Source organism: Dromiciops gliroides, chromosome 4 (genome assembly GCF_019393635.1).
Source record: "Dromiciops gliroides isolate mDroGli1 chromosome 4, mDroGli1.pri, whole genome shotgun sequence".
NCBI lineage: Eukaryota > Metazoa > Chordata > Mammalia > Microbiotheria > Microbiotheriidae > Dromiciops > Dromiciops gliroides.
Window position 1 is genome coordinate 214,702,020 of NC_057864.1, and position 11,586 is coordinate 214,713,605.

Sequence of the window (11,586 nt, forward strand, 5' to 3'; positions counted from 1 at the left end):
ATATTAGTAAACCTTAATTTTTTTCTTCTCTTAGAATTACTGTTTTTATGTCTTTTTTTCTAATATTTTCGTCCTGTATTTAATGCACCATATTGTGCACCCTTTAGGGTTCACATACCCAGCTTTGGAGAATGCTGGCTGGGCACAAAACCTTAAGCAAGTTCACAAGCCACCCCATTTTGTAGATGAGGAAACTGAGACTCTGAAATCTTGAGCCTTTCCTAGGGTCATAAAGTTAGTGTCTGGGGCAGAATCTGAACCCGGATCTTTCTGCCTTCAAGTTCAGAGCTCTTGCCACTACTCTACAACCTTGTTGTAGGAATTTTAATGTTCTTGATAACTTGAGTAAACCACCACCACAACAATAATAACAACAGTCAGGACATTAGGAAGGGCTGGAATTCTTCCCTCAAGTCTTCAGACAGTAGACTAGCAACATAATCAAGTAGAAAACTTCACCTAATGAATCAACTGTGTCTCTAGTGAGCATCCTTATCTTGTTCTACCTTTCCTCTGTTATTTACTATTAGAGTCTTAGACATTAGGACTACCCGCTGGGCCATGCTGTAGCACGAACAGTGTGCCCTGGAAGCAGTGCTACACTTTAAGGAGTAAAAAGCCAAGAAACAGTAAGCCAGGATGAGTAGGCAGAGAAAGCAGAAGACCATTGAAAACTTCTTTGGGGGAAAGGTAGACCACAATACATCCTCAGAAGAAGAAGATAATAATAGGGTCAAAGCTCCAACATCCAAAGCTTCCAAGAAAAATATGAACTGGTCTCAGGCCATGGAAGCTCTCAAAAGGGACTTTGAAGAGAAAGTAGTAGAGATAGAACGAAGATGTAGAGAAAGAGAGGAAGAAATGGAAAGAGAAATGAGAGCAATGCAGGAGAGTCATGAGAAAAAAGTCAACAGTTTGAAAAGCCAAATGGAAAAGGAGATTAAAAACTGTCTGCTGAAAATAATTGCCTAAGAATTAGGATTGAACAAATGGAAGCTAGTGACCTTATGAGAAACCAAGACACAGTAAAGCAAATCCAATTGAATGAAAAAATAGAGGGCAATATGAAATATCTCCTTGGAAAAACAGCTGACCTAGAAAATAAATCTAGGAGAGATAATTTGAAAATCATTGGACTACCTGAAAACCATGACCAAAACAAGAGCTTAGACACCATCCTCCAAGAGATTGTGAGGGAAAATTGCCCTGATATCTAGAAGCAGAAGCTAAATAGAAATTGAAAGAATCCACCGATCACCTCCTGAAAGAGATCCCAAAAGGAAAACCTCCAGGAATATTATAGCCAAATTCCAGAACTCCCAGGTCAAGGAGAAAATATTGCAAGCAGCTAGAAAAAAGGAATTTAAATACTGTGGAGCTCCAATAAGGATAAAGCAAGATCTAGCAGCTTCTACATTAAAGGACCGGAGGGCATGGAATATAATATTCCAGAGGTCAAAGGAACTGGGACTACAGCCAAAAATCACGTACCCAGCAAAACTAAGCATCATCTTTCAGAGGGAAACATGGAACTTCAAGGAGAAAGAAGACTTTCAGGCATTTGTTATGAAAAGACCTGAACTGAATAGAAAATTTGACTTTCAAATACAAGATCCTGGAGAAGCATAAAAAGATAAACAGGGAAAAGACTTCATGAGGGATATTAAAAGATCAAACTATTTATATTCCTACATGAGAAGATAATACTTCAAACTCATAAGAACTATATCAGTAAGGATTTAATAGAGGACACAGGTCTGAACTGAATATGAAGGGATGTTATGTTTTGTTCTGTGTGGGGTGTCTTATGTCTGGGGCCGGATTTGGGCTTGGGGCCTCCTGGGTCCAGGGCTGGTGCATTGTCCACTGTGCCACCTGACTAACCCATAATGACATCCTTTAAATAGGGTTGAAGTGTAGGAGAAATAGACTGGGGGAGGGGAAAGGGGAGAGATGGTCTGGGAAGAGGTTGTTCACATGAAGGAAACAAGAAAAAAGCTTATGGAGGGGAGGGGAAGAGGGGGGAGGAATTGGGGAGTGAGTGAACCTTAATATCATCAGAATTGACTCAAAGAAGGACTAACATACATACTCAAGTAGGTATAGTAATATATTTTTGCCCTGAGGGAGGGGAGGGAGAGGGGGCGGGGGAAGGAGGGAAGGGCAGATTCGGGGAGAGAGTAGTAAAAAGCAAAATACTTTCGAGGAAGGTAAAGATGTTCTGCATAACAGCACAGGTATGAAATATTGAATTGCTTGATTTCATAGGGAGGGTTGAGGAGAGAGGGAGGAAGAAAATTTGGAACATAGAATTAGCTCAAAGACCTTAAACTCATCAGAGTTGGCTCATGGAGGGAATAACATTCACACCCAGTTGGGAGGAGTAATCTATTTAACCCTAAAGGAAAGTATGAGGGGAAGAGGATAAGGAAGGAAAGGTGAAAAAAAAGGGAGTGCAGAGTAGGGGAGGGGACAGTCAGAAGTAAAATACTTTTGAGGAGGAATAGTTTAAAAGAAGATAGAAAATAGAGTAAATATCATGGGAAGGGAATAGTATGGAGGGAAATAGTTATGATGACTTTGCTGGGCTAATATGAAGAAAATTCTTTGTCAAGTTTAAGGTACTTTATTCAGGTTATGATGAACAGGATACTATTAGAAAAACCTGGAAAGACCCACATGAACTGAAGCAGAGTGAAATGCACTGTATACAAAATAACAGCAATAGTGTAAGATGATCTGCTGGGAAGCATGTGGTTATTTTCAGCAAGGCAATGGTCCAATATAACCCTGAAGGACTTATGAAAATGGCAACCCATCTACAGACAAAGAAGTGATAGTATCTGAAAATAGATGGAAACACATTTTTTTTCTTTTCTTTTTTTTTCTTTTTTGGTGAGGCAATTGGGGTTGGGTGGCTTGCCCGGGGTCATACGGCTGGTGGGTGTTGGGTGTCTGGGGCTGGATTTTGGCTCGGGTGCTCCTGGTTCCAGGGCTGGTGCTCTGTCCACTGTACCACCTAGCTGCCCCTGGAAACACATTTTTAAAAAAAAATTTTTTTTCTCTTTGACAATTCCTCAGTCTGAAGTTTTGGGAGTTTTTTGACTGTTTTCTTTCACAACCTAGCTAATGTGGGAATGTTTTCCGTGACTACTCATGTATAACTTATTTTGAAATGCTTGAGTTCTAGTGGGTGGGGTGGGAATAGAGGAGGAAGAGAAGTTGGAACAATTTTTTTTAAAAATTGATGTTAAAATAAATTTGTTTTTACATATAAAAAAATCGATGTTAAAATTTGTTTTTACATATATTTTGGAAAATAAAATTCTATTCAAAAAAAAAAAGAAATTAGGACTAAAAGTATCTCATTTCTTTCCCATTCCAAACGTGAGGCACGAAACTGACCTAGATGAGACCTAGATGAACATGGTCAGTCCTGGCCTGCAAGAAGAGTGTGGGAAAAGTGCTCACTGTAACACTCATTTAGAGGAGCTTGAAGTGACAGTGGAGAAGACTGACCACTGCTTGGTTAGCTGCACACTTGGGAAAAGGCCAGGTATTCTGCCTGAGATCTCTGCACCACAGGGCTATTTGGGGTAAGGGAAAGAAGAAGAGAGCATAATGGACTGTACCTTTTGGATTTGGACAGAAACAGAGACAGTTCTGAAAAAATCTCTGGAGAAAATTTTTACAGCAAGTTTCTCTGATGATGGCTTCATTCCTCAAATATATAGAGAATGAAGTCAAATGTATAAGATTATGAGTCATTCCCCAATTGATAAATGATCTAAGGATATAAAAGTAGTTTCTAGAAGAAGAAATCAAAGCTATCTATAATCACATGAAAAAAATTCTCAGTTACTATTCTTTTTTTTTTTTCAGGGCAATGAGGGTTAAGAGGCTTGCCCAGGGTCACACAGCTAGTAAGTGTCAGGTGTCTGAGGCTGCATTTGAACTCAGGTCCTCCTGAATCCAGGGCTGGTGCTTTATCCACTGTGCCACCTAGCTGCCCCCTCTCAGTTACTATTGATTAGAGAAATGTAAATTAAAACAACTGAGGTACCACCTCACACCTATTAGATTGGCTAACATGACAGAAAAGGAAAATAATAAATGTTGGGATGGTATGTGGAAAAATTGGAACGCTAATGTGTTGTTGGTGCAGTTGTGAACTGGTCCAACCATTCTGGAGGGCAATTTGGAACTATGTCCAAAGAGCATACCCTTTGACCCAGCAATACCACTAATAGGTCTGTATCCCAAAGAGATCAAAAAAGAACAAAAAGGACGATTATGTATACAAATATTTATAGCAGCTCTTTTTGTGGTGACAGAGAACTGGAAATTGAAGGGATATCCATCAATTGGGGAATGGTTGAATAATTCTAGTATATGAATATGGAATACTATTGTGCTATAAGAAATGATGAGGAGGATGCTTTCAGAAGAACCTAGGAAGACTTACATCAACTGATCCAAAAGTGAAATTAGTGGAATCGGGAGAACAGCAATATTTTATGATGATCAGCTGTGAATGACAATTATTCTCAGCAATACAATGATCTGAAACAATTCTGAAGGACTTATGATGAAAGGTGCTATGCATCTCCAGAGAAAGAACTGATGGAGTCTAAATGAAGATAGAAGCATGTTGCTGAATTGTTTCCAGTTATGTCCAACTCCTTGTGACCCCATTGGGGATTTTCTTGGCAAAGATACTGGAGTAGTTTACCATTTCCTTCTCCAGCTCATTTTACAGATGAGGAAACTGAGGCAAATAGGGTTAAATGACTTGCCCAGGGTCACACAGCTAGTACTACTGTTCCACCTAGATAGAAGCATGCTTTTAAATTTTTCTTTTTTCCCCTTGGTTTTTTATGTTTTCTTTTGCAACATGGCTAATATGAAAATATGTTTTACATGACTGCACATGTATAATCAATAACAAATTTCTTGCCTTCTCAAGGAGGGGAGAAGAGGAGAGAGGGAGAGGATTTGAACTCAAAATGTTAAAAAAAAAGAACGTTAAAATATTTTTACATGTAATTGAAAAAAAGAGAAGAGGAGAGAGAGAGAGAGAGAGAGAGAGAGAGAGAGAGAGAGAGAGAGAGAGAGAGAGAGAGAGAGAGAGAATGAGAACATAACGTTCCTAGCATCTTCCGTTCCTTTAGTCCAGCTTACCAAATTATAATGATGAGGGTTGCTGGGAGTGAGTGGCAGGCATATATTACATTTTGTCACTTTGTTATAGCCTAATTTCTTTCCAATTGCATCCACTCAGGGGGAGGGGATAAGGCTGCATCCAGGACACTGGGGTTAAATTCTCCCCTGGGGTGCAGGGAGCTGAGGCCAAGACAGCTGCTTGCTTCAGGCTGGATTTGGCAGGGCAGATGGTAATATGTCTCCTTGGCTCACCCCCATTCCCCTCCACGCCCAGGCAGAATCCTTGGGATGCTGGTCCTGACAACCCACTCCTTACCCTGAAGAACCCCCACACTCGGACCTCAGACAGAGGGTGGCCTCGTGAGCTGATGATATTCTTCCCCATGTCAGATTGCCTTCTATCTGCTCCAGCATGTGTCTAATCTCCCTGGAGGCATGGGAGGGGAAGCTGAGGGGCATCCAAGGACTAGCATCTACCTCAATCCCATTCAATCCATTAGCAGGCGTGGCTGCAGCTGAACCTTAGCCCCAGGACCCCATTTGCTTTCCCCCTTACCTCTCCTGCTGGGCCTCCGGGGCACTGAGCCAAAGGTCCAAGGGGACCCTTTTGGTTTTCCTCATGGTCCGAGGTCAGAACTGGGCTTCCACATTTCCTGGTCCAGCCACTGTGAAGGATGCCCGACAGCTCTGTGGCTCAGTTCCCCCATGCCCCCATGCCATGCACAGAAGAGGAAAAGTTCCAATAGAGCCCCCCTACTCCATCACTCCATCGGGGGTAGAGCAAACCCTTTCTTGCTTTCTTCCCTTCTCTCCCCAGCCCTCCTCTAACACCCTCGAGGCCAGAGAGTCACAGCTGTAGATGACAGATCTGCATCCTGTTGAGTAACCCAGAGCTGGTCCACAGGAGGAGCCCAGGGAACCTTTGGCTCACCAGAGGACGTGGCCCTAGGACAGTGACCTAAGATGGGTGCCTCTTACCACTGGGAAAGCTAGAAACTGTGGCGCTGTGACATCTGAGGAGACCTTGGGCCTGTCACTTCACTGGATTGTTCAATGACCAAATGAGACATCCCTTTCATCTCTGACATTCTGTTTGCCTATGGGGCTGACCTGGAGAAGCCTCTCTCAGCACAAGGGTAGAAGGAAGTGAGGCGGGGGCTCAGTGTGTGGCTCCACTTGGCAGCAGCTTCTCCCCACCCCCATACTCAAAAGAAGAAGGGGTTCTTAGTTCCTTGAGTGAGAATGTGGAGGGGTGGGTGGGGCTAAGCATTTATATAGGACCTACCATGTGCCAGCAACTGTGCTAAGCGATTTGTCTCTGAGAGGTAGATGCTATTATTAATCCCATTTTACAGTTGAGGTAAACAGAGGTTAAATGATTTATCTAGCTAATATGGAAATATATTTTGCATGATTTCACATGTATAACTGATATATTATTTGCCTTCTCTGTGTGTGGGGGCACTGAGGGAGGGAAAAAATTTGGAACTCAAAATTTTTAAAAAATGTAAAAAATAAACAGTAATTTAAAAGGAAGACTATTTGCCCAGGGTCACATAGCTAGGAAGTATCTGAAGCAGAATTTGAACCCATGTCTTCCTGACTTCAGGTTCAACATTCCATCCATGGCACCGCTTTGTTGTTCAGTCATGTTTGACTCTGCATGACCCTATTTGGAATTTTCTTGGCAAAGATACAGGAGTGGTTTGCCATTTTCTTATCCAGTGGATTAAGGCAAACAGAAGTTAAGTGACTTGCCCAGGGTCACATAACTAGTGAGTGTCTGAGGCAGTATTTGAACTCAAGTCTTCCTGACTCCAGGCCCAACACTTTACTCACCGTACCACTTAGCTACCCCCAAATAGAAATTGTTTGCTAGTGAAAAGGGGCTCAGTTTACCAGTAATTAAGCTCCATAGATGTCAGAAGACTGAATTTGGAGGAAGGTAGACCTAAACATTCTAGAGTTTAGTGACTAGGGTCTAGCCACCCCAGCACCTGGGCCACAAGAAAATTGGAGCTAGGGTGCATTGCTCCCTTTTGGTAGAGGCACCAGGGAATCTGTGTTGGCAGGAAATTTGGGGGACCCTACTTTACAGGTGGTGAAACTCAGGTAGTGACCGGGTAGAAACTATGGAATCCAGCTGGCATAATGGGCACCCATTGATTAAAATAATGATTTAATTTAGTTGACTAGATCCCTGGCTGAGGTTTCTTGTGTTTCCCGCCTAGTTCTCAGGTGTTTACAGCCCCAGGTACTTGAAACCCAGAAAGGAAAGTTCTGGCCACCAAAGTCCTTGGCACTGTCAGGTAGTTTCAACATCAGGAATTGATACGATTTTATCAGTGGAAATGACATTCTAAAGAAGAAGCATTCACATCTGTCTTGTCGATGTACCTTAAGGACCATGGGACTTTTACATCTAGCTTGAAGCTGAAACCTTCCGAAGGGGTTGTCTTCCCCATTAGAATGTGAGCACCCCAGGACAGTACAGTCTTACCTTTCTATTTCTGTCCCCAGATTTTAGCATTGGACTTTGCCCATAGTAAGCATTAAATAAATAGTTCATTTGTTTATTTGTTCATTCATTCATTCATTCATTCATTCATAGGACAGGGCTTTCTTAACTTTTTTTGTGTCTTGGACCCTTTTTGCAGACTGGTGAAGCCTACGAAACCTTCCTCAGAACGGTGATTTTCTTTTCTTTTTTCCTTTTTGTGGGGCAATGAGGGTTAAGTGACTTGTCCAGGGTCACACAGCTAGTAAGTGTCAAGTGTCTGAGACTAGATTGGAACTCAGGTCTTCCTGAATCCAGGGCCGGTGCTCAATCCACCGCATCACCTAGCTGCCCCAGAATGATTTTTAAAAATGGAAGGAAATGCTAGATTTCAGTCCATGAAACTAAAATTAAATGTTGGTTAGTGAAAATAAAGTAATTTTTTTCCTATACAAGTTTATGGACTCAGAAATCTATCGATGGGCTTTGTGAACCCCAAGATAAGAACTCCACCTAGAGAATATAGTCAACTGGATCCTTCATTCCTTGACACATCTGTAGCCTCCCTTGTGGTGGGTGGTGATGGCCCAAGCAACCATGAGATTTAGTTCAAGAAGAGAGCTTAGACATCAGCTCCCATATCTTAACAATGGAAAAATAGGCCCAAAGAGGTGGATTTGTCTAAAGTCACTTGGAAGAGGTCTAAGGTCACCTAGTAGAGAGGTCAAGTGTCATGGTGGATAAAGCCTTGGATTTGGTTTGGGGAAGATCAAGTCCCAGGGTCTCAAGGCACTGAGGCACAAAAGACTTCATCTACTTGAACATCCATTCCCTCAATGGTAAAATAGGAATACTAATAGAACTTCCCTTTCCAGGTGGGAGGGAATATCCAGTGGCTAATTGGGTAAGGGACTTTAGGAGCTTTTAAGTGTTATGAGTCAGTATTTATTATTATTACTGACCCTGTTTACTTCATTAAAATGGGGAACTCCAGGTAAGGAATTACCCTTACAGATGCAGACCTGTAGCTTCTCATCAGTGTACAGTTTTAGGAAGAAGTTACCTAGGGCAACTAGGCTAAACTGATGGACCCTCGGTCACATAGCCAATAAATGGGAGATAATTATTCTTTTTAATAATGGGCCTGGAATCAGGAAGATTCATCTTTCTGAATTCAAACCTGACCTCAGACACTTCCTAGCTGTGTGACCCTGGGTAAGTCACTTAACCCTGTTTGCCTCATCTGTAAAATGAGCTAGAGAGTCTAGTATCTTTGCCATTGTTGCTGTTGTTTCAACTGTGTCCAACTCTTTGTGACCCCATTTTAATAATTTGTGGTTTTCTAAGAAAACCCTATATGGGGGTCAAGAAGAGTTGGATGCGACTGAAATGATTAAATGTCAACAGTGATTGTATCAATTTAGATGACCCCGGATGTATGGAGGAGAGGAGGGGTACTCTTGGCTCGTCCTTAGGGGCATGGGAGACCTCTCTGGATTCCATTCCTGACTCTTCTCCGGACTTCCCCTACCAAGCCATAGAAACCCCTTCACCCTGGAAACTGACTTCACACACTGGAAGTACCTTCACCCTCAAAGCCTTCCAGGATCTCCATTTTAAGGAACATCCTCAGATAAGCCATGTCTTCTTTCCTCTCCTGCCTGCTCTCTTGACTTTTCAGGTTTCATCTTCTAACATGCTCCTGTAGCAGATACCATCTCTTTCCTCCTTCCCCTTTTTAACTTCCTTTTATGAATTGCCTTCTTCCATCAGAATATAAGTTCTTTGAGGGCAGGCAACGTTTTTCTTTCTCCTTGTATTTGCATCCCCAGTGTTTAGCCCAACATATAGCAAACATTAATTCTTATTGATTTGAGTTTTTCTCTACCACGCTCAGGTCACTGATTCAATTTCTGATCCTCCCTTAGCACCAAAGTCCCCTCCCACCCTACCCTATTCTCATTGGATCTCTTCTGATTTTCTTCATCTGGGATAGATCTTGGTTTTCCTCCTACCTCTGTGACTGCCCCTTCTCAGTCTCCTTTGCTCGGTCCTCATCCAGGTCCTGTCCTCTATGAGTGTATCCAATGCTGTGCCCTGGGACTTTCTTTTGGCGACCTTATCAGGTCTACCATGTCTAAAAAGATGATTCCCAGCCTTAGTCTCACTCCCTACTAGACTTTTCGGGGCAACCTCCTGTGGCCAGGCCTTGTTTTCTCTGCTTTCACAATGCCTCTCATAGACATTCCTTTCTCTCCATTTATATAGTGGCCATTCTGGTGCAGGCCCACATCATTTCAGGTCTGGACTACCTGCTGGTTGGTCTACCTGGCTGATTTTTCTCCCCTTCTAATCCAGCCTCCCCATAGCTGCCAAAATGATCTTGTCACTCTCCTGCTCAGTAAACTTCAGTGGCTCCCACTTACCTCAAGGATAAATTATAAAATTCTTTGTTTGGGGCAGCTAGGTGGTGGCACAGTGGATAAAGCAATGGCCCTGGATTCAGGAGGAACTGAGTTCAAATCTGGCCTCAGACACTTGACACTTACAAGCTGTGTGACCCTGGGCAAGTCACTTAACCCTCATTGCCCCGCAAAAAAAAAAAAACAAATCTTTGTTTGGCTTTCAGAGTCCTTCATGACCTTACTCCTTCTGATGACTAGAATGCTTTCTCTCCTCCTCCCATCTCCTGGCTTTCCCTGGAATCCTTTAATAATCATTTCAAATCCCACCTTCTGCAAGAGGCCTTTCCCATTTATCTTCCCTTAGTACTTCTCTCTGAAATTTTATTGTTATTTAATTGTTTTTCAGTCCTGTCTCATTCTTTGTGGCCCCATCTGGGGTTTTCTTGGCAAAGATACTGGAGTGGTTTGCCATTTCCTTCTCCAGCTCATTTCACAGATGAGGAAACCAAAGCAAACAAGGTTAAGTGACTTGCCCAGGGTCACACTGCTAGTAAGTCTCTGAGGCTGAATTTGAACTCAGGAAGAGGAGTCTTCCTGACTCCAGGCTCAGTACTCTCTCCACTGCACCCCTCCCCCTGAGGTTATCTCCCATTTATACACTATACATCTTGTGTGTGGGTAGTTGCACATTAGAAGGTGAGCTCCCATGAGAAGGTGAGCTTGTGAGCTGGGATCCTATTTCTTGCCTTCTTTTGCATACCTAGTGCTTCCCACACAGCCCAGGGCAGAGTAAGTGCTTGATAAATGCGCGTTGACTAGCTCTTCACCCCTCCTTCCTTCCCTCTTCCAGAGCCCAAGAGTGACTCAAAATGGATTTTCCCCAAATTCCTATCCAGGGAATTCTGGGTTCAGCCTATTCCCCTTCTCCTGGCTCTTCCATATCTCTGTGGATCACAGTACAGCCGGTTACCCTGGAGATAATCAGAGAGGCGCAGGCAAGCTGGAACTCTGAGCAGACTGTGAAGGGAGGGCTGGGGAGATCCAGAACCTTCCCACCCAACCCACCCACAGTCAAGGCTCGTCCTAGCCAGCCACCCCTCCCCCACACGAGCTACCCTGTCAGATCCTCACATTGAATCCATTGCACGAATACCCCCAAATGCTTGCTGGGTAAGGCGCTGTCAGTCTACATTCTGGAGGACCTGGCAGAGTTTGGAGGAGTGGTCCAAAAACTGATTCCAATGTTGGGGCCAAACCTGGGCAGATCATTCGATTTCTCTGGACCTTGGTTGCCTCACTTATAAAAGAACGGGGTCGGACTGGGTGACCTCTAGGACATCAAGGGCTGGAATGAGATGCGCATGTACATGATACACTGGGAAGCTTGTGACTGTGCACGCATGGGTGCGCACCTCGGGCCAGCCAGAGCCCGCAAGTGTTTGAGAGGTGTCCCTGGGCGTACTGCAGCCTACGAGATCTGCAGTAAAGTGGGAGGGATTCAGGATCCTCAGAGTGTGTCTA